The sequence below is a fragment of the Haemaphysalis longicornis genome, unplaced genomic scaffold, assembly GCF_048455015.1.
Source record: "Haemaphysalis longicornis isolate Haplotype H1 unplaced genomic scaffold, Haemaphysalis longicornis Haplotype H1 scaffold_1, whole genome shotgun sequence".
NCBI lineage: Eukaryota > Metazoa > Arthropoda > Arachnida > Ixodida > Ixodidae > Haemaphysalis > Haemaphysalis longicornis.
In genome coordinates this window covers 25,443,384-25,470,278 of record NW_027526203.1, presented here as the reverse complement: position 1 = coordinate 25,470,278, position 26,895 = coordinate 25,443,384, and the positions used below count along the sequence as shown (strand labels likewise).

The following is a 26,895-nucleotide window of genomic DNA, read 5'->3' as shown; positions in this document are numbered from 1 at the left end:
ACGTACAAGCGATGCCTCGACCTGTAAGTCAATTTCTTCAACTGATCTTACTTTACATTGTAACTGATGTCTTGTGTTGGCTGGCAATGTGCACAATTTTTCTGAAATATATGCATGTTGACTTCACGATGTTTACGTGAGTTCATAGTAATTTTGAAGTTCATTTATTTTGCCTCATTTTACTTGTTTCTATTCCACCACTTCCACATTCTTTTGTATAAATATTGTCATTTCCTCTTCAGAGAGACATCGCCTTTCTTAACAAACTATTTCAATGGCTTTGTTCGCGCTTTCGTTTTCGTACATGCATTTTGTATTTTTCCATGACATATCGCCCGTATACATTCTTTCACAACCTGTTTTACGATGTAAGAGGTTTTTCTCACACTTGTTTGTGTTGATGGTCATGTCTCGCCCTCAATTTTTAACTTTAATGTCGTATCTTTTTGTTACACATCGCATAGCATTGTATTTATTCTTTTACTTATATTTTAAAAACTGCATTATTTTTGCCATTGCCCCGCCACCTTCCCCTAGTGGCTTTTCCACATGAGCGGTGCCATGAATGTTTGAATTAGAACTTAACAATTCTTTTCTGAACGATCGCCATCTGCGGGAGATTACAACTGCGCACGGCAAAATACAACCAAAATAATCAACGTCACTAGCATAAGAGACCCGAAACGCGCTTTATAAACCCCCCAGGGGACGGTTGAACCTTAGCCCCCCCCCTCCGAAAAAAAAATCCTGGCTACGCGCCTGTTCACAAGGTATATTGCGTCACATTTTTTTGTCGCCAGTTTGATTATTAATGTGTTTATAATGACCCTTCGTATTTGTGCTTGGGCTGGCAGCAGGAAACAACTGTCATGAAAGTCAACCAGATGACCATGCGAAAGGAGCAGCGAATATTGACGGTACGTCTTTGCGATGTTTTTTTTTTCTACCATGCTATTCATGTGCTTTTCATACTCTTTTGTGTGTGTCGCGCATTTTTAGCACTTCTCGCTATTTTTTTTCAACGCATTATTAAAACGACTCATACAGTGTGGATCGACTAATAATTATTTTTATCTCACTTGTTACAGAGACCCCAGAAATGGTGGCACCAGGTGGTGAGGCCCGCTCAGCAACAGACTTCAGTCAGGTAACCTCGAATTGCGGCGCCTGCGCTCCGATGGAAATGGCAAGCCACAACGACTCGCCCCTGCATGTTCGATCACTGATGCCAAAGAGCTACAAATTCCCAAGCAACCACAGTGGAAGGTCCTGTAAATATGCATGGTTTGAGAAATTCACGTGGCTCTTGTACGACTACGAACGCGACGTCGTGTTTTGCCATTTATGTCAACTAGCCTTCAAGGAAACAGGAGAAAAAGACGTTCCAGCAGTGGAACAATGTTTTATTCGCAACGGGTTCAATAATTGGAAAAACGGTATTGAAAAATGTCAGCTCCATGAGAAGAGCCAATTTCACTGCCTCTCTGCGAGCCGCCAACTGTCGAGAGAAAAGGGAATCCGTGTAGTGCAGTTTTTTATCTCAACACAGCAGCAGACAGCAGGAGGAAGCCAGGCAGGCTCTGCGCGCAATAGTGAGTTCAGTGCGCTACCTATGCCGTACGGGACAAGCTTTGCAAGGGCAAACCAAGGATGACGGAAATCTTCTTGACCTGCTAGATGAACGATCACGACGTGCCTGCTTGGAAGAAATGGCTGTAGCAGCGAGATAAATGGCTCAGCAGTGACATACAGAACGAGCTCATTGAAATCATGGCGCACACTGTGCAGCGGGACATCATCAAAGACATCAAATGCAGTCCATTTTATGGAATCATAGCTGACGGTACTACTGACGTAACAGGGAATGAGCAATTCACATTTTGTGTGCGTTGGGTAGACGGAATAACACTGGAAGTTTCGAGATTTCGGCGCACGTTAAAGATCCCCAGGTGGTCAAAATTAATCCGGAGCCCTCCACTACGGCGCGCCTCATCGCCTGCGTTGCGTCGGCGCGTTAAACCCTACAATCAATCAATCAACACTGGAAGTTTGCGAGGAATTTCTTGGCATGTACAATGCACCCGACAGCAGGGCTGAGACCTTGTATAAAGCCGTGAGGGACATGATTTTGCGTCTGGGCTTGGACTTCCATAACCTAAGGGGGCACTGTTTTGATGGGGCCGCGAACATGGCAGGCAGATTTACTGGCGTGCAGAAAAGGATTACCGAAGCGGAACCACGGTCAATATTTGTGCACTGCAGCAACCACTGCCTAGACTTAGCACTCCAGGAGGTAGCAAGGAACTGCGGTGTCGTCGGCGACGCCCTGAACATTGTAAAGGATGTTTCCAATGCAATCCTGGAATCGAAAAACAGGAAGACTGTTTATTCAAGCGTCGTACTTCCTCCGGGTAATGATGGCGGTGAGCAGGATTGTTCCGGGCCAAGCACCCTACTGTTACCACTGTGCCCAACGAGGTGGACAGTAAGAGTAAAATCAATGGAAAGGTTCGTTGAGAACTATGAAAGGATGCAGGCGACTTTGAAGGAACTGCTAGAAGTTCAAAGCTCTCTAAGTGGCACAAGGAAGACAGCCATGAAGGGATATGAGAAGGTATTAAAGAAGTTCGAAACTTTACTGGGGATTAGCCTTTTTATAGCACTGTTTGGCCCATGCGAGCAATTAGCGAGGATTCTTCAATGCCCAGTTTACCGCGCTGCAGGAGCCAAAGAAGCAGCAGAAGTCCTTTGTGACCGCTTGGCAAAGTTACGGTCTGACGCATCATTTGACGTCCTATGGCAGCGCACAAACTCAAGGGCAAGAGAGTTAGGTCTAAAGGAACCTAGTGTGCCTAGAGTTTCGCAGCCGCCCAGAAGGCTTCAGTTCACAGACAAGCCTCGGGAGCCTGCAGCGCTTGACACCAAGTCGTCACAGAGAAAAGAGTTTTTTGCCGCTATCGATCGTATTACCAACGAGATCCGACGACGATTCGAACAGCCTGGCATGGAGCAGCTGATTGGCCTCGAGCGCATTTTCGCCGACGCTGCTGAAGGTTGATACTTCGCGGCAGACGACCTAAAGGATCTTTTAGGAGTACACGCTGCAGATTTTGACATCAGTAGGCTTTCAGCGCAACTCGTGCTTCTCCCAACGCTCCTGCGTGACGAGGGTCCGGCCGCAAGTGAACGCATTCTACAGATACTGCAGACCCGCCGCGGTGGCTCAGTGGCTAAGGCGTTGCGCTGCTGAGCACGAGGTCGCGGGTTCGATTCCCGGCCGCGGCGGCCGCTTTTCTGATGGAGGCGAAAAGCAAAAACGCCCGTGTGTACGAGATTTCGGCGCACGTTAAAGATCCCCAGGTGGTCAAAATTAATCCGGAGCCCTCCACTACGGCGCGCCTCATCGCCTGCGTTGCGTCGGCGCGTTAAACCCTACAATCAATCATCAGATACTGCAGGGTAAGTCTGCAGATCTGCGAGAGATGATGGACCAGGTTGTGCGGTACCTGCAACTCGTGTTTTCTGTGCCTGCGTCAGCTGCTTCAGGAGAGCGATCTTTCAGTGCTCTGAGGCGAGTAAAAACATTTCTACGCAATCGAATGACGCAGAGGAGGCTGACACACCTTCTTCTGCTCCACGTGCACAAGAAGAGAGCTGCGGAACTGCAATTGGATGCCGTTATGAGAGAGTTTGTGTGTAGAACGGCAGAACAAACCTCAACCTTCGGCCGCCTTTGAGAGCCTCCCCTGCCCTGTCCCTCCCGTGCCAACCATGAAGCTCGTCTATCACGCTAATAGCTTTGTAACTATAGTGTCTACTTTCTTGTTTATTGTAACATTTCTGGAGTTTCGCCCGTTCAAATTTACTTCACTGCAGGAGCAATGCTGAAATATTAAAAAAAACATGTTTTTCCAGCTTTCGAACCCGTTTCATCATTTGCGCAGTCTGCGCAAGCATTCCTTACTTCTGAAACTACCCATTGGACCACAGATATCAGTAGGATGTCCGTTTTACAGCCGAACGTCCAAGTCCCGCGCTCGATGTCTGGCGGACGTACTTCGGATGTATTTTTCTGGGAAAGGTGAACGTCCGTTCAATTTGGTCCGACGGACCTCCGAGCTACGTTTGTGCATGGACGTTTACTGTGGTCCCATCAATAAAGTCCGCTGGACGCCCATCGTACGTCTGCATGGTTGAAGCAATATTCCGCAATCATGTTAATAACTTATCGTAATTAGCCCCGAGTTAATTATGCTGTCTATATTCTTGCTTCCTGCAGCGGGAGGCAAACAATTTGCCAGCTCAGAAAGCAAAGTTGTAGCCCTCGCGCACAAAACTACACTGTAACAAAACACTCGATGCGGGCTAAACGAGTCAACTTGATATACGATATAGTTATGTTCGAATTAAAAAAGAAGGACAGCAGATCTCGTAAAGTTTCATAAAAACAGTTGTTTGATTTGCTGATAATTAGGCTAAAATGTATTCTTTTAGTAACTAAATTTTGTTTGTCTTTTGTGCGATGCCAAGCCAACACTGTGACAAGCCACGTCAAGCCGTATAGCCATAGCCATTCGCTTATGTGTGCGAGTTGCGAAGCGCCTACTAGCTTCCCTGCTGCTTTCTTCTAGACATCTTTTTTGCGTCCTCAATAAAAGGTAAGACATTTTTATAAGTGCCGGTGAGTGGGGAGGGGGCGGGAAATCGTCTTTAGCTTTCCGTGTACTGCAAACGCCGTACGCTGTGCCGAAGTTAGGCATAACTGGCTTAGCGCGTTTTGAATGACAGTGCCAACGCGCACAGGGAATCATCTTTTCTTCGCAATCATAGGCGCGATAAATTAGTTATACCGTTTCCGTAAAGCTATCAGCGGTGCGTGCACGTGCTCTCGTTGAAAGACACAGTCGTTCAGTGTGCGGCGTTCGCATTCAGCCCGGCGCTACCTACGACGTGGTGTGCGCAGTGGCTACTTTTACGTCCACTTATGTTTACGGAAAGGGTTGTAACAATTTTTACTGTGTGAGCTCGTTGCGGAGATGCGTTATGCATTGGCCTTGAGTTCAAATGTAGACATGGTGTTGCGAAACGTGTACAAAGCCGTACGGTGCGTTTTAGGTGGGTGATTTCACGACCCTAGAAGAGAGGACGCGGCCGTAGTGTTTACGCCGAGGTGCCCTATGGTGTGGCTTATGCCGGCGAACGCGGCGAAGGAAATGCATTTTGCTGACGTGAGCATGAAGCGTGTACTAATATACTAACCGTGCTTGCTGTATGCGCTTGTAGACGCACGTATCCGTCAATACCCGCCGCGGTGGTTCGGTGGCTAGGGCGTAGTGCTGCTGAGCCCAAGCACGCGGGTTCGATTTTCGGCTGCGGCGGCCGCTTTTGTGATGGAGGCGAAAAGAAAGCGCCCGTGTGTACGACATTTAGGCGCACGTTAAAGATACCTAGGCGGTCAAAATTTATCCGGCGGCCTCCACTACGGCGCGCACACTTCATAATTGATATATGCCGTCAAAGCGCGTTGGTGAAAACGTATGTTTATATTGTAGAATATTCGGCGGGCATAGAAGAGCTTTGCTCGATGCAACCGAGGTATGCAGTTTTTCTTTTTTTAAATTAGGCTACGCATTTGTTCTGCAGTACCCTATCCGCAAACTGCTTATGCTAGTGCGCAAGACAGTACAGCTTGTCAGTGAGATCGAGGGAATCTAGCGAAGCACTGCGAATCCTACCAGTTTCAGCTATCATTTGGCTTTGTAGGGGTTTTCAAGAGTCAAAAATTTAGTTCGCCATGAAGTGATGACAGAAGCATGTTCCGACATAAAACCACTACAGTAAAGAATCCCCAATGCCTCGTAAAATTTTTTTTTAAGGGTGCTGTCAAAAGTACTTCAAACATCAATGGTATTTGTTGGCATGCCACTACATTAGCTGTAGAGTCGATCCAACCAAAATAGTTCAAAAGCAGGCTAAAATTCTTTTTGTGTCTAATAATGTAGCCGTATATAGGACAAAAACATGAAATTGTTGCTTTTGGTTTTGCAAATGCTGACCGAGGAGTTGGGGAAAATTTTGAGCCAAGATGTTCCTGGCATGAAGCACGATGGGCACGTGAAAGGTTGTATTTACATTGGAGGTTATAAAGTGTTAAATAAAGAATTTTCAAGCTTTGCGACTTCGTTTCATCTAGTTTGCATGCCATACTTTGCAACATGTAATCTGCAGTGTGCTAGATCTATTTCATTCAGCATATTTCAGATCTATTTCATTCAGCAAAATACTTCACTTTTTCAAGCTGTTTGTTCTTTAGCGTGCATTGCTGGAAGTTTTGTCTTAAAATTTAATGAAAATATCCCAAACATACTCGGGATAGATTCATAAAGCTGAGTAGTGTAGGTTTCAGTTTTCTATAATAAACTTGAGAATCTGTACTTGCTGTAAATTTCAGCGCTTTATTGATAACATGCCTTGAAGCACTGCTCCAGCTTTAAGAATACTCGATACAAAAGCCCCTTCTGTAGCTTGTTTTGACAAAACCCCAATTATAAATGCTTGTACCACGCACTGTGTGGGCGGACAACTCCACACCCTATTCATATTTTTGTTGGCAAGAGTGGGAGCAGTGATGTTTGCAGTAGCATAATACAGTGGAAAGTTGCGAGCTTATTATCGTAACCGCTTTTCAATACGGAACCATGTGTACACTGCGGGCTGTCATGTTGAAGCATCCTGTTCACCGAGTTGGTAACTGCCTACTACAATTTATTCATATATATGCTGACACAAAGCCCGGAGTGTATGCATAGTCCTTATTGAAAAGTCGTGACAATAAGCTTGCAACGTTCCACTGTATTATTATACTTCTGTAACATCACTGTTCGTGCTCTTGGAAAAACATGAATAGGGTGTGGAGTTGTCTATCCACATGGTGCATGGTGCAAGCATTTATAATTAGCGCTGTGCCAAAACAAGGTACAGAAGGGGCTTTTGTATCAAGTATTCTTAAAGCTGGAGTAGTGCTTCAAGGCATGTTATCAATAAGGCACTGAGGCTTACAGCAAGTACAGGTTCTCCCTGATTCGAAAAATTTGGGACCAGAAACGGATGTCTGGCGGACATCCAATATCCGCATTTTGTTATCCCCTGGACGTCCCCTGTACATCTCGGTTTGGAAATATCCGATTTACAACATCCGCCGGATGTCGGGAAATCCGGCTGGGACGTCTGTCGGACGTTCGTAGGATGAGCAATTCCTTTGCGTCGGACCATTCCACGGACGTCTGTAAAACGTCCGCTGGCTTTCTGCGGATGTCTGACGGACGTCCAAATGTCCGACACCGGATGTCCAACGGATGTTCGATGGACATCTGTGGTCCACTGGGTATTTTAAGTATATACCAATGCAGAATAAACGAGGATACAAACATGTGAAATAAATACGAATAAATTTAAACAAAAAATAATAGACGTCAATAAAATTATACCAATTAATAAAATAATTAAATAAAAATATATAAAATGACCAAATATGAGAAATAAAAAGAAAACAAAACATACAAACCCGACAGATGAGATCAAGAAGCTTGCGGGTATAAATTGGTCGCAGTTATGGGAGAAGCGTTGCACTGCAGTGGGCGTAGACAAGCTGATGATGATGATGATGATGATGATGATAAAAAATACGGCAGTACTTGCCCCCCCCCCACTCCCAAAATAGTTCCGGAGTCCCTGGTCACAGCAGTAACAGGGAGACTGTGATCGGATGATTCGTTTCATATCAGCTCGATGGCATAGGCGCAAACCAAGTGGGCGCTGAAAGGCTCGATCTTCCCGCCCTCTTCCCTCCACCCTCCCCATTTTTCGAGGGCTTCGTGTCTTTGTGCCGCACACGAGGATGGGAAAAATATGGGTATGCAACTTTTCAACAACAAACGCAGCTGAAGGTGTTAAAGGAAGTTCGCGTAATTCGAGGCTAAATATTTCCATTCGGCTGACTATCAGGAACGAATACTTCCTAATCGTCTTGCCCTGGCCTGTGAAGAATTCTGGCTTTGAGTTAGCACAATGTCTGGAAGGCACAAATAGGGAAAAAAGGAGTCATTTCAATACATTTGAACCAGGATGTAACGAACTTCCATGTGACGAATTCCTGGATTTAACAACGTTTTTCAAATCCCCATCGCCAACCCCATTGAAAACGATGCGTTTTCGACCTACGCCCGGTACACTGTACCACCAGATTTGGGAGTGCCAGAAGACCCCAGGCCTTGCCCCAATAACCTCCCCCTCCTACAAGCAGTGGGTGAACCGCCTGACGAGCCCGGACCTTGGGATCCAGCGTGAACTGGTGAAGAGGGCCTGGACCGCCAGCCGAGCTCAGGATATCCCGGAATAGGGAAGCCCCCCACCGGGCGGGTGCCCTAACATTTGCACCAGCTTGGCAAATAAAGATTTATTCATCATCATCATCATCGACCTGATCTTTATATAACGAAGGCATGGCAACAGTTACACCTTGATGTAACGAATTTGCTACGCTGACGAGCCATTGTTTTTTGCACTTTCTCTGAAACACTGGCTGGAGATATGCACTAATTCAGAGAACATTGCACGGACTGCCAACTACCGTGCGTTTCCAATGTGAGTGTGGTGTCGGTTAGGTGCTATAGGCCCAGCTGTCGGTGTGTATAGTCGCGCGTCTCCACTGCTTTCTGAGGTGTAGGTTCGTTAGTGATGAGTTCTGCTACTAGAAAACGAAAAGCTTTGTCTTTTCAAGACAAGCTCGCAATTTCAGGTGCCGTCTCCGCCGGCAAGTAGGATCAACGTTGTCGTCCGGTACAATATCCCAGCTAGCACCTTCTCAAAAAGTTTGAGTGCAGCAATTAAATAGCATCAAGTTCGCGAAAACGCGCCCTTTCAGCATACGTTTGCTCCTTAAAACTGGTTAATGCAGCCCAGAATGTCAAAAGGCAAAATTGATACTTAACTTACGCTTCCGAATACAGGGGTAAATGACCTTGATTCTTTGAACTGCCGTGTACTGAAAAACTTCGTGGGAAAGCAGAAGCCGCAAATAGCGCATTTTTTCACTGTGAAATAAACTCCTGAATTAAAAGTTCACGATCCCTGATGTCAAGTATTTTGATTTAGTTTCTGCTTCATTTACGAATGCCTTAAATCGAAATTTGCATATAATGAAGGCCTGCATGTAATGAAAAATTCAATTTTTATCAACTTCGTTACATACAGGTTTAACTTTACGGGTAACTGTATTTCAACGTGGTGCGCGCTTTTACATGGCGGATAAACCTAGACTTGCATCAAAATTGACGAACTGATTACGTCTGCCGCAAAGGAAAGTTTTCAAAGTTTCAATTTCATCTCCTAAATATTTTTATGAAGTTTCATCAAAGGTAATGCAGTTGTCAAACATTATAGCTTTTGCAGTAAATTAACAAGGCCGCAGCAGCAGTCATCAAAATATTTAGGCAGGAATTGTTCCCGCCAGCGCAGCGCTATGCGGAGGAATTGGAGCGACAGCGGAGTGCAGTTTATATACGTAGACGTTAAAAGTTGAAAACCACTTTAGAAATACAGTTATGCGGCTACAAAGGAAGGCTGTACAGCTTGGTTAGATACTTCGCAAGGGAATAAAAATACTTCGCAAGGGTTCCGGTGCTTGACTTCACCTTGGGTCCAGCGCCCATCGACATAGCCGTTTGTAGCGCGAGCGTGAGCGTAGGGTATCATCATTTGTGAGCACTTACGCGCTCGTATAGGCTCGAGGCAGGAGCATGGATGTATGGTTAGCAACCACCACCAACATGTTACGGAGAGGAAGACGTGAAACGAAGATGTATTTACAAGGCGTATTCACACCCGCTGTGGTGGCTCACTGGCTAAGGCGTTGTGCTGCTGGGCACGAGGATGCTGGTTCGATTCCCGGCCGCTGCGGCCGCTTTTCTGGTGGAGGCGAAAAGCAAAAACGCCCGTCCGTACGAAATTTTGGCGCACGTTAAATATCCCGAGGTGGTCAAAATTAATCCGGAGCCCTCCACTACGGCGCGCCTCATCGCCTGCGTTGCATCGGTGCGTTAAACCCTACAATCCATCAACCAACAAGGCGTATTTACAGAACAGAAGGCCCCGCGCAGACCAAGAACGCCAGAGCTTCGTCTACTTCCTTTTCAATACATGTACACCTCAGAGTCGATCTGAGCACGCCCCGCGTCTTGTTTTGGCTACAATTAAGCACATGTCCGAGCAGGCTAGGCACTGGCGTTCGTGTCTCCTTCCTCTGTGGCTGACGCACCGTAACAATACTGTTGTACTTTATATGACTAATATAAAACAAAATAATGCGAAACTGCGGTGTCGCAGTTTCGCGTTGCATGCGCTGGGCAACTCTGGCTTTCACTGTAGGTGTGAGTTCGGTGCAAATCTACCAGATCATCCAATGGGTGTTAATTCGATCGCCGCATTAATAAGAAGTAAGTCTCACATTTTTGTTTTCTGCTTCAATAGCGTAGAATTTGCGGTGCAAACGTGACAGGGATGTAAAAATTACACATAAAACTATCAATTCCTATTCATTTTTCCAGTATTACTGTTTTAAATATACATTTAGCTTTATGATGCTTACTGAAAATAGTTAAAAGCGTGTTTTCGTGTATTTTTGAAGTAACCTGCATTTTACTTGCAAATCGTTGTTTCCCGGCAACGAATGTGTTTCTCGGAATCGTTCTCAAGTAGTATCACCTGGATCAGTGCTGAGTAGTTGTATCTGTCTTTGGAGTGCTGCCCCGCAAGGATATATTTTGTCACCTCTTCTTTTTAATTTGTTTGTTAATGATCTTGCTATTGTTGCTAAAACTACGATAATGTGTCAATACGCTGATGACACCACGCTGGTGTCGGACAACTCGGATTATTCACTATCTCTTCAGGATGGTGCTAGAAATGTAGCCTATTGCCTTGGGGCGAACCTATTAACAAGTGTTCCTGTACAAAGTCGGCTAATTTGTTTTCGCAACCCACAGAAAACAGTGCCAAATGACTTGTTTAGTTGGACGCTTGCTTATTCCTCATCCACCATTACGAGCCTCTTTTGCAGCAAATATCAGAACATTTTTATTTCATAGCCAAGCCAACTGCGCACGTGAGGCATTCTTCGAGTGAATTCGCTGGTAAAATTACTTCAGCAGTAGTGTTACTCACCTGAAAACAATGCATGCACCGTTTATGCGCAGGATCGCGTTAAGAGGGGTGGCCACAAATCCAAAAGCCCGACGACATTCCTTCATAGTACACGTAGCACTTTTTATGTACTAGTGAGGCGTTTTGTAAATGCATACTTAGATTTAATTTGTGACCTGGCTTAAACATAGGTTTACGCTGAGCAGGCACCTCGTCTCGAAATCTGTCCAAATAGCCGAGTACTGACGAGACCTGCTACATGCAAACAATAACCCCAATTTTTCGGGAGTACTGTGATGTTTTTACTGCACTGGGTATTATCCAACTACCTCCATTCAATCTACTTCAAGGGCTTTACACTTAAGCAAAGCTAACTCGCTTGCGCCGTTTAACACGGAGGAGCAGCAGACGACTTCAGGTGGAGCGATCTCAACGCGACCGCAGCGCCACCGCTGCGCAGGCGACAGGATGGGGCCGCTCCGCCGCCGTGGCGAGTGCGCGCTCTTTCCCAACTGAGTTAATCTAAAGACGTTGAGCCGTAATCTAAAAACGTTGAGCCGCCATGGGTCGGTATTGTCATGTGCTTCGCTGCATAAATGGGCTGGGTAAATGTCTTTGCAATGCTTCTAGCGAGAAAGTGTATACTATCGTGTGCCGAAAGACGAGCCGCGGCGGACGCAGTGGCTGGACACACTCCGCTTGCGCATTTCTGACACGAAGACCAACTTTCTCCAAGTTTGTTCGGACCACTTCCTCCTGAGAGACTACCTCTATGATCCGAAGCTCTGCAGTGAGTTTAAATTTCAAAAAAAGCCAACGTTGAATAAGGATGCGGTGCCCAGCGTCTTTCCAGCAGCGATTGTACGACCTCCGCAACAGCCAGATGATCAGGTGAGTCGTCGTGTGCTATTAATTAATCCTTGATTGGAAGAAGCTTTATCGCCTTAGTGGTGTTGCTAGAATAAACAGGGTGTATGTCTCGCTTGCATGGAAAGATGAGGGAACAGTCTTGGATAAGCGAGAATTGGCGTTCTTTCGGAGTCGTGATTGGGTCAAGGAAGCGACTAAAATAAAAGAACGCCACTGCTCTGAAGTGCACAGGAGCGCCCATAACATAGCAAAATATAGGGAGGTGGGAAGCGTGTACGTGGTGCCAGTTTAATTTAGCGGCAACAATATTACGTGTTGTTCTCTTTCTGTAGCGATATGCACAATTGTGCGCTAAAAGGCACGTACAGGCCGCCTTTCTCATTGCACTGTCTTGACTACGGTGCAACTAATTATGATGGATGTATATAGTACAGAGCGCAACAGCCTTGCCTAATATCCTCGAGCTTCGCGATCGCTGCGCCGCCTGCCGCCGCTTCGCCGCGGCGTTGACGGGATGTGCGCTGCGTGGTTGATAGGCGCTCGTGCAGTGTTTTGGTTCTGTTTCGCTTCTTTTCGCCTTTCCGCGCCCTAAAAAAACTTGTTATGATGAAGTCTATCAGCAAAGAGTACGTTTAGGGCACTTAAAAAGCAGCTGCGTCTTCTTGGAGCACGCGATCGCCTGCAAGAGCCAACCGCGGGGACGCGGTTCTGCGCGCATCGTCGCCGCTCTTCTGGGCGTCGCGATGGTAGCAGCATATCACCTCTGTCATTTCCAAATACGTCAGTCACAAATGAATTCTACTGTCGCCTCGTATAGACCCAATACTGGCACATGGAGAGGTTGGCTTCATTTTGCAGCCTGGACAACGAATGCGGCTTCGTTTCGAATATATACGTCGCAGAAAAGTATGTTTCGGGGATGTGATTAACCAACCGCGGACAATAACTTACGCCTTTTATGAGAATATAAACTATCCGAAAATGTTCAGTATATTCCAAGCCTGTACCTGGTTAAATGTGTGCCCACACAGGCCTTATAGCAAGAACCAAGGCAACCTAATATGAAACCACGGAAAAATACAAGCTGTCTAAGTGCGGAAGAAACATAATAGCTCTAATGGAAAGGAAAAAAACACATGGAAACTTCTGATATGCTAAACACGTTCGTCGAAACTTAAGCCAGGTAGGGCTCACTAGACCATAGCGAAATGCACTGCTATTTCGCGACACATAGGTGCGGGGAAGGGGAGGGGGACGCTGTGTACAAATGCCTAGCGGAATCAAGCTGAACGTTTTAGTAACCACACACACAAATACCGCGTTCACTGGTGCTTTGTTTTTCGACTTCAACGAACAGTTGATCGTTCGGCGGACGCATTTTTGAAAGTATACAGGGTAGGCAGTTAACGAGCGATGAAAGGTGTCGTTGGAAGTGTGTGGTATGTCATAAGGCAGTCTGATTTCAGTTTCTCCTTTACCTGCAGGCTCCCTGTGCCATGTGACGATATTTCGAAGAAGCGAATAGTCGCGGACGCGGATTATATTCTAAGCCCGTCTGCGCGGTGCTCGCAGAGGACATACGTAGCAGATGAATGTTTGCGGGCGCTCACCTCACGACAAGACGACTCTTTGTCGTGTGCTGATCCCCGAGTACAATTCCGAATTATCCGTCGTACACACGTTCAATATTCCAGAAATGAACACACACTGGTTTGTAAATAGTGGTGATCAATATATGAGGTATGATATTGGCAAACGTAACTGGCGTGCTGTCAGGTATCAGTGTTCCGCTGAATATGTAATCGCACAAAACTCATTTGCATCGTAGTGTATACCGGTAGCATGAATATCTGAGGAACCGGTGGTTACGGAGACGCTGCTGGTAAATTCAGGGTAGTGTAACTACAATCGGTTCCATGCATGCACCTGTTCAGCGACGCTCGCTTGTGACCAGCACCTGGTGGTTACACAGACCGAATATACCACACTAAGATCGTGTCAGAAACATTTATACTCTCGTAAACAAAGCCCATTTGCGAACAGAGTGACTGCACCACATAAACATGGATTTCCAACGCCTGCAAACGGTAAGTCTCAGTCGTGAACATGCCGTAAAAGCAGCGGCGACAGTGAGGAGCGGGACGGAGACTCCCGCACCTGCTTTCGAAACGGGCCGCTAGGGGGATTTCAGTGGCGCCCCTACTAGGGTGCCTTAATTTGCGCGCCCGCCCGCCTCCCCCTTCAGGGTGGTGCCATTCTTTGACGGAGCCGATGCCGCCAAAACTGGTTTGCACTCGACGCCGCCGCCATGTTCATGCCCAGCTAGCGCGCCGGCCGGTGCTGGTAGTGGGAAGTTGCTGCCTGCGAACGTAGTTCGCCGGTTGTCGTCGGCACAAAATGCCCTGCTGCTGCGCGCCGCAGTGCAGTAACCACTCCAGGAATGGTTGGCGAATGTTTCAGTTCCCAAGGGACCCGAAAAGAAGAATTCTATGGACTGCAAGAATCAAGCGGGACAAGTGGCAGCCTACGAACACCTCGTGCGTATGCAGTGTGAGTACGGCTGTGCTTCCTGGGAATAGTTTTTTGTTCCGCGTGAATTTATTATTCTGTGTTATTTGTGATATTCTGTTCTGCGCGTTTGTAAGTGTTTTTCAGCTTTTCGATGCTGCGAAAAAATCAATATTTGAGTTTCCAGACGGGGCAGCTCAACTAGGAGAAAGCTGTCCTGAGGAGACTGCCCACAGTTTACCAGATAATGTTCTGGCCCCCCATAGTATAACCAATGTTCATTCACGTTTATTGGACGTTACTCGCGTCTGCGGAATAGCTTGCAAATCGTAATAGTGCGGTTTTAAATGACGCACTTGCAGTAAAGTTCGTAACGACACATTCGGAATGTAGTTAGGAGCGTATGAAGCACTGCAACGTTGGCGTGCGAACACTGGTGATATTTCGCGAAGGAAATAAATTTACGACCTTCAATGGACTCGCAGGCTCATTTTGAAGAGGACAGCTTGGAGCAAAACAGGGCGGATTTGTGGAAAAAGCTAAAGCCAAATGCCGTGCCTACAGTGTTTTCCTTCAGACTTAAGTTATTACTTCCTTTCCTCCGCGTGCTTGTACACAGAATTTAGCATTATTCGCCACTGCATTCTTATGACATCATTGTGTTGCCGTGTACTCATGGAGTGCATTTTTGTGTTGGTGATGATGATGGTATTTGGATTTTAATGGCGCAAGGCCAGCTAAGGGCAAAGAGCGCCAACCAAAGTGATTTCATGAAAGCGACGTGAAAGTAACAGTAGAGAATTTCAGTAAAAATAAACAATGTAAACACAAGCTAATGAAGATGACTGGTGTAAAGGGCCAGGTTGTCATGATGCATGATAAGAGATGAGATGTAAAAAATTGACATCGGTGAGAAACTTAAAAACATGCTTGGTGGAAAACACTGGCTCGTCTCCTAAAAAGAACGATGGGTGTAAGGAGACATGTTGCTGTATAGTTGTGGGAAGTGTTGGCGTCGTGTTGTGTTAAGTGCCTTGCATTGGATGAGTACGTGGATTACGGATAGACCCTCTCCACACCCGCTGCACATGGGTCTTGGAGATCTAGTGAGCAGGTGCGAGTGTGTTGCATGTGTGTGGCCTATCCGTAATCTTGCCAAGGTCACTTTGGTGTGTCTGTTGTGCGAGTCAGTTGTGTATCGTCCCAAGTGTGGCTTTATTACATGCAGTTTGTTGTCTGTCTGTTCACTCCAGTGTGTTTGCCATGTTTTACGTAGGTGTTGTCTGATGAGTGGCTTGAGGTCAGTGTAGGGTACTGTTGCTATGTCTAGAGTGTTTCTGAGTGCAGCAACAGCCACCATTTCATCAGCCAACTCATTGCCAGCGATCCCAGCGTGGCCTAGAACCCAGCAGACGGTCACACTCTGACCTGACGCATACGCTGACATCAAAGATTGAAAAACAAGATTTACAACGTAATTTTTGCAAGACCTTTGTGACGACAATGTGCGCACGACGCTAAGTGAATCTGTGAAAATGATGGACTTAGCAATGTTACGTTCGATAATGTGATGTAAAACAAGAAATATACCATATGCATCTGCCGTAAAGATGCTGGAATTCACATTCATTGTTTTGCAAGCATTGAAGTTGGGTCCGTGTGCAGCACAACACACTGCAGTGGATGTTTTTGATGCATCACTAAAAAATTCTTCCGCCCCATATTTCGCCTGGAGGTACATGAAATGCTGCAAAATGGCAGTTGTGGGCACCGTGTTTTTCTTAAATTGCGTAAACGACAAATCACACAATACAGGACGAAGATGCCATGGGGCTATAGAATCAATGAGAAATGTTTTAAAAGTGTCTAAAAACGAGACAGAAAGTTCAGAGGCCTCCTGCCTCATCCTGAGCGAGAAGGGCGCAGAAATAGATGGACGATTTAAAAACAGTTGGGATGTAGCTGTATCGTTCATTATAGACTTAATGGGATGGTGAGACATTGATGAAACTTTAAAAGCATATAGTAAATCGACATACTCGCGCTGGTACCCTAGGCACCATCTGTCACACTCGACGTACAGACTTTGCACAGGGCTAGTCCGGAAAGCACCAGACGCAAGTCGAAGGCCCAAGTGCTGCACTGGGTCGAGCATTTTCAAAGCAGTTTCCCTTCCTGAACCATACACAACACTCCCATAGTCTAACCGCGAGCCTACCAGGCTGGTAAACAGTCGCAGCAGAAGTTGTTTGTCAGCACCGTACGAGTGATGCGACAAGACCTTGAGAATATTCACTGTTTTAAGACATTTTTGTTGTAGTTGTTTGATATGAGAGATAAAGGAAAGTTTTTCATCAAGGACTATGCCTAGGAACTTGTGTTCTTTTTTGACCGGAATCGAGACACCATTCAGTTTGATGTCTGGATCTGGCCTGATCCCACGCCTTTTGGAAAACACAACACCAGTGCTCTTAACTGGGTTCAGCTTAAAACCGTTCTGATCAGCCCAGTCAGCTAGCTTATTAACACCAAGCTGGACTTGGCGTTCGCAAATTGACACATTACACGACTTAAAAGATATTTGGACATCATCTACATACATAGTACAGGAAATGGTTCGGGGCAACGCCTTTCGAAGTGAGTTCATCTTGACTATGAACAACGTGCAGCTCACAACACCACCTTGAGGCACACCATTTTCCTGCACAAAAACATTTGAAAGGGCAGTACCAACTCTAACACGAAAGGTTCGTTCTGCCAGGTATCTATAAAGAGTGTTAAACATATTGCCCGAAACACCGAATGATTTCAGGTCGCTAAATATCCTGTATCGCCAAGCGGTGTCGTAGGCTTTCTCAAGATCAAAAAGACCGTAGCACAAAACTGTTTGTGGACAAAGGCATCCTTTATATACGATTCAAGGGCGACGAGTTGGTCGTTTGTGGATCGCCCCACCCTGAAGCCGGCCTGGCAGCTCTCGAGAAGACCATTGTACTCTAAGAAGTACACAAGTCTCCTGTTAATCATCTTCTCGAGAAGCGAGAAGCTTGCACAGGCAGCTGGTGAGGGCGATGGGTCGATAACTGGCGGGAGAAGAAGGGTCCTTACCCTCCTTCAGGAACGCCACTATAATAGCCTCCCTCCAGGATTTTGGAATGCGCCCCGAAAGCCATATGTTGTTGTATAGGTGTAGGAGTGTTTCAAGAGTATATGGGTGTAGGTGTTGTATCATGGAGTACAACATGTTGTATCCTGGAGTAACCTTATCTGCGCCTGGAGCTGAAGGTTTACATGTGCTAAGGGCAGCCCTCAGCTCATAGAGTTTAAATTCAGAATTGTAACCAGATTTTGACCTGCTATTATCATGTAAGGACTCCTTTTCACAAGCGGTTTTATGTCTCAGGAAAGTTTTTGTGTAGTCTGAAGAGTTGGAAACGTGTTGGAAGTGTTGTGCAAGTGTGTTAGCCTGGTCTTCCAGTGTGTCCCCTGTTGTGCTAACCAAGGGCAGCCTGTGTGTCTGTTGTCCTTTTAGTTTTCGTATTCGTGTCCAGTCTTTTTGTGTGTCAGTGTATGAGTTGATGGAAGTGAGGAAGGTGCGCTAACTCTCCCTTTTCGCCTCACGACGCACTCACTTCCCAAAAGCCTTTGCCCGTTTAAAAGAAATGAGGTTATCTGACGTGGGGTACCGGCGAAGGACACCCCACGCCTTGTTCTGGGCCACTCGCGCTCGCCTGCAGTCCTCGTTCCACCAGGCCTCCTTGGGTTGCCTTGGGCACCGGAGGCCTGGGGAATGGACTTTGCGGCGGCGTAGAGGATGTGCGCAGTGAGCAGTTGGGTCGCCTCTTCTACGTGTAGGTGTTTTATGGATGTGTAGTGCAGTTTAGATGTTTCTGTGAATGTACTCCAGTTTGCTCTTCCCTCATTGAACCTTTTTTGAGATGGGGAAGTGTTTGTGCCTATGCCTATGTATGTCAATTTGGTGGGGAAGTGGTCACTAGTATATAGGTTTGTGTCCACATGCCACTCAAGAAATGGGAAAAGAATTGCAGAGCCATGAGCCAAGTCAAGATGTGAATAACTGTTTTGTCGTATGTTATAATATGTAGCTTGGGTTTTGTTAAAAAGGCATGCTCCCGATGATGTTAGAAATTTTTCAATTAGGCGACCTCGGGCATCTGTGCGGAAAGAGCCCCAGATTGAATTATGTGCATTGAGGTCGCCTAAGACTAAGTACGGTTCAGGTAGTTGATCTATCAGGGCCTCAAAATCAGTGTTCGATAGTTGGTAATCCGGAGGGATGTAGAGGGAGCATACCGTTATTAACCTATCATAAATAATTGTTCTAATCGCGACAGCTTCAAGCATGGTGTTTAGGTGGATTTTGTGACACGCTAAAGATTTTCGGGCTACTATGTCCACACCACCTGAAGAAGTGTGCCTGGCTTTTCGAAAAACCAAGTAGCTGTTCAAGAAGTTAGTATGTTTACTATTTAGGTGTGTTTCCTGAAGACACATGAGACTTGGCTGATGTGAATGAGGTATCTCGTACACATCATCTAGATTGTTGATCAGGCCTCTACAGTTCCATTGAATGATGTTGTCTGTTCCCATTATTTACATTTAAGAATGACTGGAGTGTGTGTGTGTGTTCATGTGTCGTCTTTCGGGGCTGTTACTCTGGGATTGGGCTTTTTGGTCCTGCCTGTAGGCTTGGAAGTCGGTGGCCGCTCCTTGCGCTGCGTTGCAGGCAGGAACGGCCCGACATCCATCTCGTCGTCGGATGTCCGAGGGGTGCCCGACGGACCGGGCCCCCCCTCGGAAGCCCTTCGTTTGAGCCGCCACCGCCGAGGGCGTCCGGGTCGCCAGAGGTGGCACGGGCGGTGCGGTGGTGGTGGGAGCCGGTGCGGGGCCCGTGGTGTCCATCACCTCGGTACCCTCCAACGCACTGGAGGATGGGGAGACAGAGGCGGGAGCGGCACCGGTCCCGACGGAAGACGTTGCTACCACAACCGCTGCTGCCTCAGCAAGCGGCGTGGTGGCGGGTTGGGCTGCCAGAGGCAACCCAGGGGAGGGCGGGGGAGGGACCAGGTCAGACTCGCTGAACTGGGTCCCTGTGGAAACCAGACGCCGCTCCGCCCCCCGGCGAGCTGCGTCGGCGTACCTCCCCAGAGTTAAAGAGGTGAACCTCTTCCGCGCCTCTGGGAAAGTGATGTTTTCTGTTACCTTGAGATTGATTATTTTCTTTTCTATTTGGAACTTTTCGCATTTCCTGGAGTACGCCGCATGTGGGCCCCTGCAGTTTGCACAAGTGAGGATGTCAGAATTACAGTTGTCGGTGGGGTGGTCCTGCGCGGCGCATTTCGCACACGTTGTGTTGCCGCGGCAAGAGGTTGTACTGTGCCCGAACCGCTGGCACTTCAAGCAGCGGCGCGGGTTCGGAATGTAAGGACGAATGGAGCATCGAATGAAGACTGCGTTGATATGTTCAGGAAGTGAGGAACGGTTAAAGGTCAGGATAATATGTTTCGTGGGGATTATGTTATCATCCCTGCGAATCGTGATGCGGCGCACAGCTGTGACGCCCTGATCCTTTAAACCTTCAAGCAAGTCGGCATCTGTTTCCGTAAGAAGATCTGCCTCAGAAATCACACCCTGGGAGCTGTTGAGGCTCCGGTGGGGTGTGACCCTGATGTCCAGATTATGGATTCGGGTTTGTTCAAGAAGAGTGCGGGCTTGTTGTTCGGCATGGAGTTCTACAAGGATTTCTCCCGTCCTAAGCTTTTTAGCTTGATACTTTCCGCCTATTGCGTTTTGCAGGAATTTCGAAACCAGGAATACAGACAGGGAAGCGACAGGTCTTGCTGAGTCAGCTGATTCTATCACAAGGAAACGAGCATAGTTATTCACGGTTGTTGAAAAGACAGTTGTTGGAAGGGGTGGGAATGAAACTTCGGTGCGGCCCCTTTTCAGGGACCGATCACGTTTGGGGGGGGGGGGATATTGAAAATGCCATATAGCATAGTATAAAAGCAGGGAGACGGGGGTACTTTCTTCTTTGACCTTACCCTGGTAGTCAAAGAGGTCCCGGAGCTCCCTGCCTGGTGAACAGACAGGGAGCCCATCCGCCGGAGCTTCACCTGGGCTCCGACGGCCACCGTTCGTGGTTTCTAACCCTCCACCTATAAACACATCGCCACGGTTGGATCCAGCTTATGGTTGGGGGCTCGGGGTCCGCGGTATCGCCAGTACCGTCACCAAGATTGCTCAAGGTGCCCCGTGCGGGTTTTTTTTTTGTGTTGATAGCGGCGCTTATAATTACAATAGAGTTTACCCGTAAGTGCGCACTAAAAAAGCAGGTCGAACTTGTTTTGTTTCTAGATGTTATAGTTGTGGTGGCGGAACTTTGCCATTTGTTTTTGCGTTTAAGTATAACGAACGTAGGCATATAGGAGTTGATTTTTTTCTTGCACGGTGGCCGATGTGACATTGGATCACAGCTCTCTGGGGGGGAGAGGGAGGGGCGGCGTTCTTACGCTGTTTTTGCGTCTGTAAACTAGGAAAAAGGGCGCCGGGCACGAAGAAGTTTGTTACTTTGTCCAAAAATGACGTTTTGTCTCTCTGCAGAGGACTACAGGCGTTTTAAATGTGCAACAAAGGTAGCACCCGGGTCTTCAGACATGGAAGTGTAAAGTCAATAAGAAAGCCAGTCGCGGCATGCCTAATGTTGTTTATGGGATGCAGTTTGATGCTCTCCTTTGGTTTTGCAGCTTTGCCTCGTCGCAGGAAGGCACCAAAGGAAAGGACTGGGACCACTCTCGCCTCAGCCCTACGGGGAGATCAGCACGACGTAACCACGCAGCTGCGATCGACGCAATGCCGTCGCCGGGCAGCCTTGAGCTGCCTGAAAGACAGAATTGCAGCTCACATGAAGCCAGCTCAATTGCACCGGTAGCGGACGAAACAGGTCTGCAAGGCTCAGCCAGTGGAATGAAAGCTGGGATATCTGACCCGGAGCCTGCTAATAACTCTTGCGCAGAATTAAATAAGCAGCTGGCAGACCTGACACGGAAATACAGCGAACCTCAAGAATTGCATACCCAGGCAAACTCAACGATCCAAGGCCTCGGAAAAAAGGTTAAGTTCGAAGGTACCATAGAAACCTTTGGAAAGAACACGAAATTCCTGAACGAGGACCAAATACAGGCGATGTCGCGGGACAGCAACAAAGGGAGTACTTGGTCTCCGCAAACTGTGAAGCAAGCGCTTCAAATCAAATTTTCATGCGGCACGTCCGGCTATGAAACCTTAAGGAAACTCGGGTACCCGCTGCCGGCTAACAGAACTCTTGCGCGTCGATTACAGGGACTCAACTTTCTGCCTGGGATACTCACAGACGTGGTAGACCTGCTGAAAATGAAAGCAGAAGGCATGAAGACATTGAAAAGGACTGTGTTCTTTTACTAGACGAGATGGAGATCTCCCAGGGCTATGAGCTCGATCGAGCTGAAGATGTTGTTCTTGGGGGAACAACATTGCCTGAAAATCCAGAAGAACCGGCTCGCCATGCCCTCGTGTTCATGGTAGGGGGCCCTAACCAGCGGTGGAAGCAAGTAATAGCTTATCACTTTACTGGAAGCTACGTAGACGGCCGTATCCTGAAGGACTACGTAATGGATATCGTGCGACTTTGTGCAGATATATCCCTGAGGATACGCGTTGTCACTTCAGATATGGGTTCCTCCAACGGGGCTATGTGGCGCGAGTTTGGATTTTCTAGCCACAGAAACTCTAACACCATATGCTCGATACCTCACCCTTGCCTAGAAGACATGAAACTCTTCTTCACTGCAGACGCTGCGCACGTACTTAAGAACATCCGAGGTGAACTTTTAAATTCTGTCGTTTTCCCCATCAGTGATGCAACCAAGTGTCAACATGGCCTACCCTCAAAGAAAGTACAACTTGAGCACGTCCGTGCGGTGGTACGTTTTGACGAGGACCGGGAACTAAAAGTCGCACGTAAGCTATCGGAGATCTACTTGTTGAACCGGCATTTTACAAATATGAAGGTGGGAGTCGCGGTTCAACTCTTGTCGCGATTCGGTATTGCATAAAGCACAAGAAACTAGACCCGAAGTCTTAAACCACAGCGTGGTTTCTGAAGCTCGTCTTTAAATGGTATACGTTAATGTCATCGCGACACCAGTCAGGTGCCTTGAGTCTTGAACACATGAACAAGTATAACGGGGCCATAGAATCTCTGCGCTTGGCGTCTGAGATCATTCGAGGAACGAACATGGGCAGCACGTCCCAGTGGAAGCCCTCACAGGCGGGTTTCTTAATAGCCACAGAAGTCATCATTCGTCTGCAGGATTTCCTTCTAAAAAGCGAAGGTTACAATTTTTTCCTGACAAGCAGACTGCTACAGGACTGTCTGGAAAGTCTCTTTTCGGTTATATGTCTTAGGAAGCCAGTTCCAAGGGCTTATGACGTGAAGTGTGCGTTGAAGCTTGTGTCTGTCAGTCGGTTTTTGTTTACACCGTCAACGACTAGCTACGATATTGATGACGCGCAGTACCTGATCGACAGGTTGTCGACAGGTATGCAAGAACAAGCGACAGACAAAACTGAAGCCATCGACGACTCGGAGATCCCGTTTGTTGAAGGGCTAACATCTGCTGAGTGTGAGATTTTGTTCCACATCGGTGGGTTTCTCATTAAAAGAGATCCTCAAATCTATCGGCCATTGTGATAAGTGCAAGCCTGCATTGCTGGGCTCAAGCAGCAGCGAGCATGCGTACTTGACGACCCTTAAGGAATACGTCAGTGATGGAAGCAACCTTCACTACCCAAGCGATGCAGTTATGCTCGGGCTCAAAGCATACGAGGAGCATTTTAATGGAATCACCGCCTGGACGCAAAGCGTTTTTACCATGAAATCGCCCTTAAAGGCTGTGACCGCATACCTGACCAAGATGCTCTGGTGGGACGTAACAGGATGCTGCCAGGAACACAAAGAAAATGTGGTAAAGCTCTTCCCGTCAAACTACGCGAGACTGAGGCTGCGTGTGCACCTGCATCAGGTCGGGGCAAAGGGACTCGACGGACATGCAAGCAAGACGTGTGCTGGAGTGAGCCTACAGTAAACTTTGAGCTTGCATTTTAAGGCATATCGCTAGAATTCACGCACTTTCATTTTATTTGTGTCACTCTTTTATTTTGCTTTCATTTGTGTTTATTCTTACTTTCCCGTGCTTGCCGCGTTTTTGCCTTATGTCTGTACAAATTTTTCGGTTTCGTTTATCTACTTGTCTAGATGAGCTGCAAATTTAATATTTTGATTTTATTTGTTAAAGTTATTTCATCGCTTCTTTCTCTAATTTCTAGTCGTTGTCTGAGATCTGCGAAAGGCCTGTGGCAATTGACACTTGCTGACAATAAAAACCTGCACTGCAATCGAAACGTTGTGACCGCAATAACGTATCCCCTCGTCACTCACTGACCTCTTCTTTTGCCATCAGCATGTTCTTAAATTCTTATGCAACACGAATTTTTAGGGCTGCATAATACCCTGTTTACAAGCACTAGAGGTTCACCGCGCAACTCTGGCCGAAGAACACAAATGCTAGTAGCGTAGAAATTTTCTCACTCCTCTATACTAACGCTTGCGTTAAACGCGTTATTTCGGGCTGTGAAAGAAAAGCCCCGAGTGCCATACAACTGATTTTCTGCAGTTGCATGTGTAAAAAAAAACACGCCAGGCTGACAGCGGTTGTAACGCGTTTTAGAAGGTTAATTCTAGGTGACAGCGTTCTGTAATATCGTGGGACAACTAACCTTGAATTATTGTTAAATTGTACGCCACCAAAAACATTGCCTACTTCCCTGTAATGCCTCCTTAGCGCCCTTTTTGCAGTGTTATCGTCCGCACAAAGGCGCATCGCTTCCGACATGCCGCTCGACACACGCGCGCCGCACGGAGTGGGCATGAGCACGACGGCCGCCGTAGCAGACGACGCGGTTGTCTCCACCCTGAACCGGGAGGATTCCGAGTCACTAGACCCAACGCGTCAGTAGATCCAACGAGTCATTACATCCATTCGTGGATCTACTGACTCGTTGGATCTAGTGACGCGTTGGATCTAGCGACTCGGTTGGATCTACTGACCCGTTGGATCTAGTGACGCGTTGGATCTAATGACTCGGATGGATGTAGCGACCCTTTGGATCTACTGACTCGGTGGGGCGGAGGGAGAGGAGGGTAGTTAGGGCAGAAACCTTTGTGCCCCCACCGCCTACCCTTCCCGCTTTACAAAATGAACAAAAGGGCACCCCTCAGCTTACTGCTTGGATAGCGGGTATGCTTTGTAGCGCTGCACGCCTTTATTCCTTTTCCACAGCTCGTGGTGAGTTCGTAAGCGCACACAACACATTGAAAAGAAAGGGGCAAAGACTTTTGAGACTGACCACGCTGCGAGCACTCGGTTATCAGTCAGGGAGTAAGGAAAATGAAAAAAAAATAGTAAAAGCGGGTGCGGCGACCACTGCAGATTAGTCACGGGAAAGTGCGCCTGCTACCGTGACATTCATGTAAAAGGTACACGTGACAGGGGGTGGGGGGGGGGAGACTGCGGGACAGGGATATTTTCTGCACATGTTCTCGGAAAGCTTGACTTTGGGAGAGGGGGCGCCTTACTGCTAATTTTAGTACGCAGGCGGAGTAATCATACGGATGAGAATTTAGAACAGCGAGGGGAGAAAAAAGGGGGTGGGGGCGATGAGTTTAGAACAGGAAAGAGGGAGATAGGAGGGAGGAAGCAAATCTATAGGTTAGCTGGTAGTAGGGCAAGCAAGCCTAATAAAACAGGCAAGTCGGTTGCTGACAACCGACGCCCCGATTCAAAGGGAAAACCACTAAATCATCATCATCATCATCATAGTTCGCCGTGGCAGCCGCTAGGAGGACCGGTGCTGGAAAGGTCCATTTAACCTTAGGGTAAGCCTCGTGCCCCGCGCGGGGTATGAGATCTAGCCCCCTCGCGGTGGCTCCTGCCCCGCAAAAGTGACGTCAAACTAAACTATTCACGTGACTTCCTGTGGCGTCACTAATTTTTTTTTTTTTGCACATTTCAAGACGTTTGTTTGACGGCGTGTGTGCGCCATGTGGGATTCTGGCCTTGGCTCCAACCGCAAGCCTGCGCAACGTTACATCCCTATCGCCTTGCACAGCGGCTGCCTCGCGGCGCTTTTTTCTTGTTGGGAGGATTGTTTGCAGTGATTTATTGAGTATTTTTTCGTGAACTTGCTGCTGCTAGTCTTGGTAAGCCTAACGCATCATATTTTGTGCTATTTTGGCAAGCTGCTTCGCCCGGCTTTTTTCCGTGCTCCTTTTGTTGCCGTTAAATATGTTGCTATAACTTCATATTGTCTTGCAGTTCGCGTGCCATCGGCTTTATGCTCCTGCATTCGTTGTCTACTTGTTCCGCTCGCTACTTGCATTCCAAGCCTTGTATTTTGATTCTGGCGTGAAACGTGTTACGTGCGGATCAGTTTTCCAGTGCTTTGCGCCGTGGCTAACGAGGTAGCTGACTGTGATGACGTGATAACGCGAGCAACGCAGTGTCAGCGGCGTCAGTGTGCACTAATCAAGTATCGTCAGGTAGCGCAGGGCATCGTCGAACGCAATCCGTCCTCGCGTGTAGCCTGTTCTGCAATTTTTTCTCGCGGGGCATTGCAAGAAACGTTACTACCCCGCGAAACGATCCGTGCACGCTGCATGCAGGGAACGCAGCTCCACTTTCGTGGGTGGCCTGGTGCATGGGAGAGCCCAGCAGCCGCCCGTCCATGGGCAGCATAGGTACTCAGCTATCGCTGAAACCAGCCGCTCGCTGCCTGGCTTCCTGTGCAAGGAGGCTCAAGCTCCAAATGTGCAGGTTCGAAAGTCAAGCCGATAAGATGGCCGTTTGTGCCAAGCTTGCCACTTGTGGTAAATAGTGCTTTCAAGTTTGGTGTGCTCAAGGTAAACAAGTGACGCTTGTTGTTCATCTATGTTTTTCGAATTTGTTGCTTCGAATATTACTATTGTGCTTTCATGATATGCAAGACTTCAAATGAGCTGCGAATTCTAAGCAATCTGTAGGCAGCCATTATTGAATGCACAGGAAACAACGTTTTGTCTACCTTGAAATTTTCTACATAGGGTACGTGGAACTGCCAGCTAGCAAGTTTAATGAAAGGTTGTTATCTGCTCAATTATAGTAAAGAGGTAGCAAGGGATAGATAGGATAGCCCTCCCTCCTCACCAGCTGATCGTCTGGC

The 26,895-nt window shown here is 47.4% G+C and overlaps 1 pseudogene; it reads left to right on the top strand.

Annotated features, from left to right (window-relative positions):
• The first annotated feature begins 14,466 nt into the window (after positions 1-14,466).
• Positions 14,467-23,723, top strand: LOC144159661 (uncharacterized; annotated as a pseudogene).
• The last annotated feature ends 3,172 nt before the right edge of the window (positions 23,724-26,895 follow it).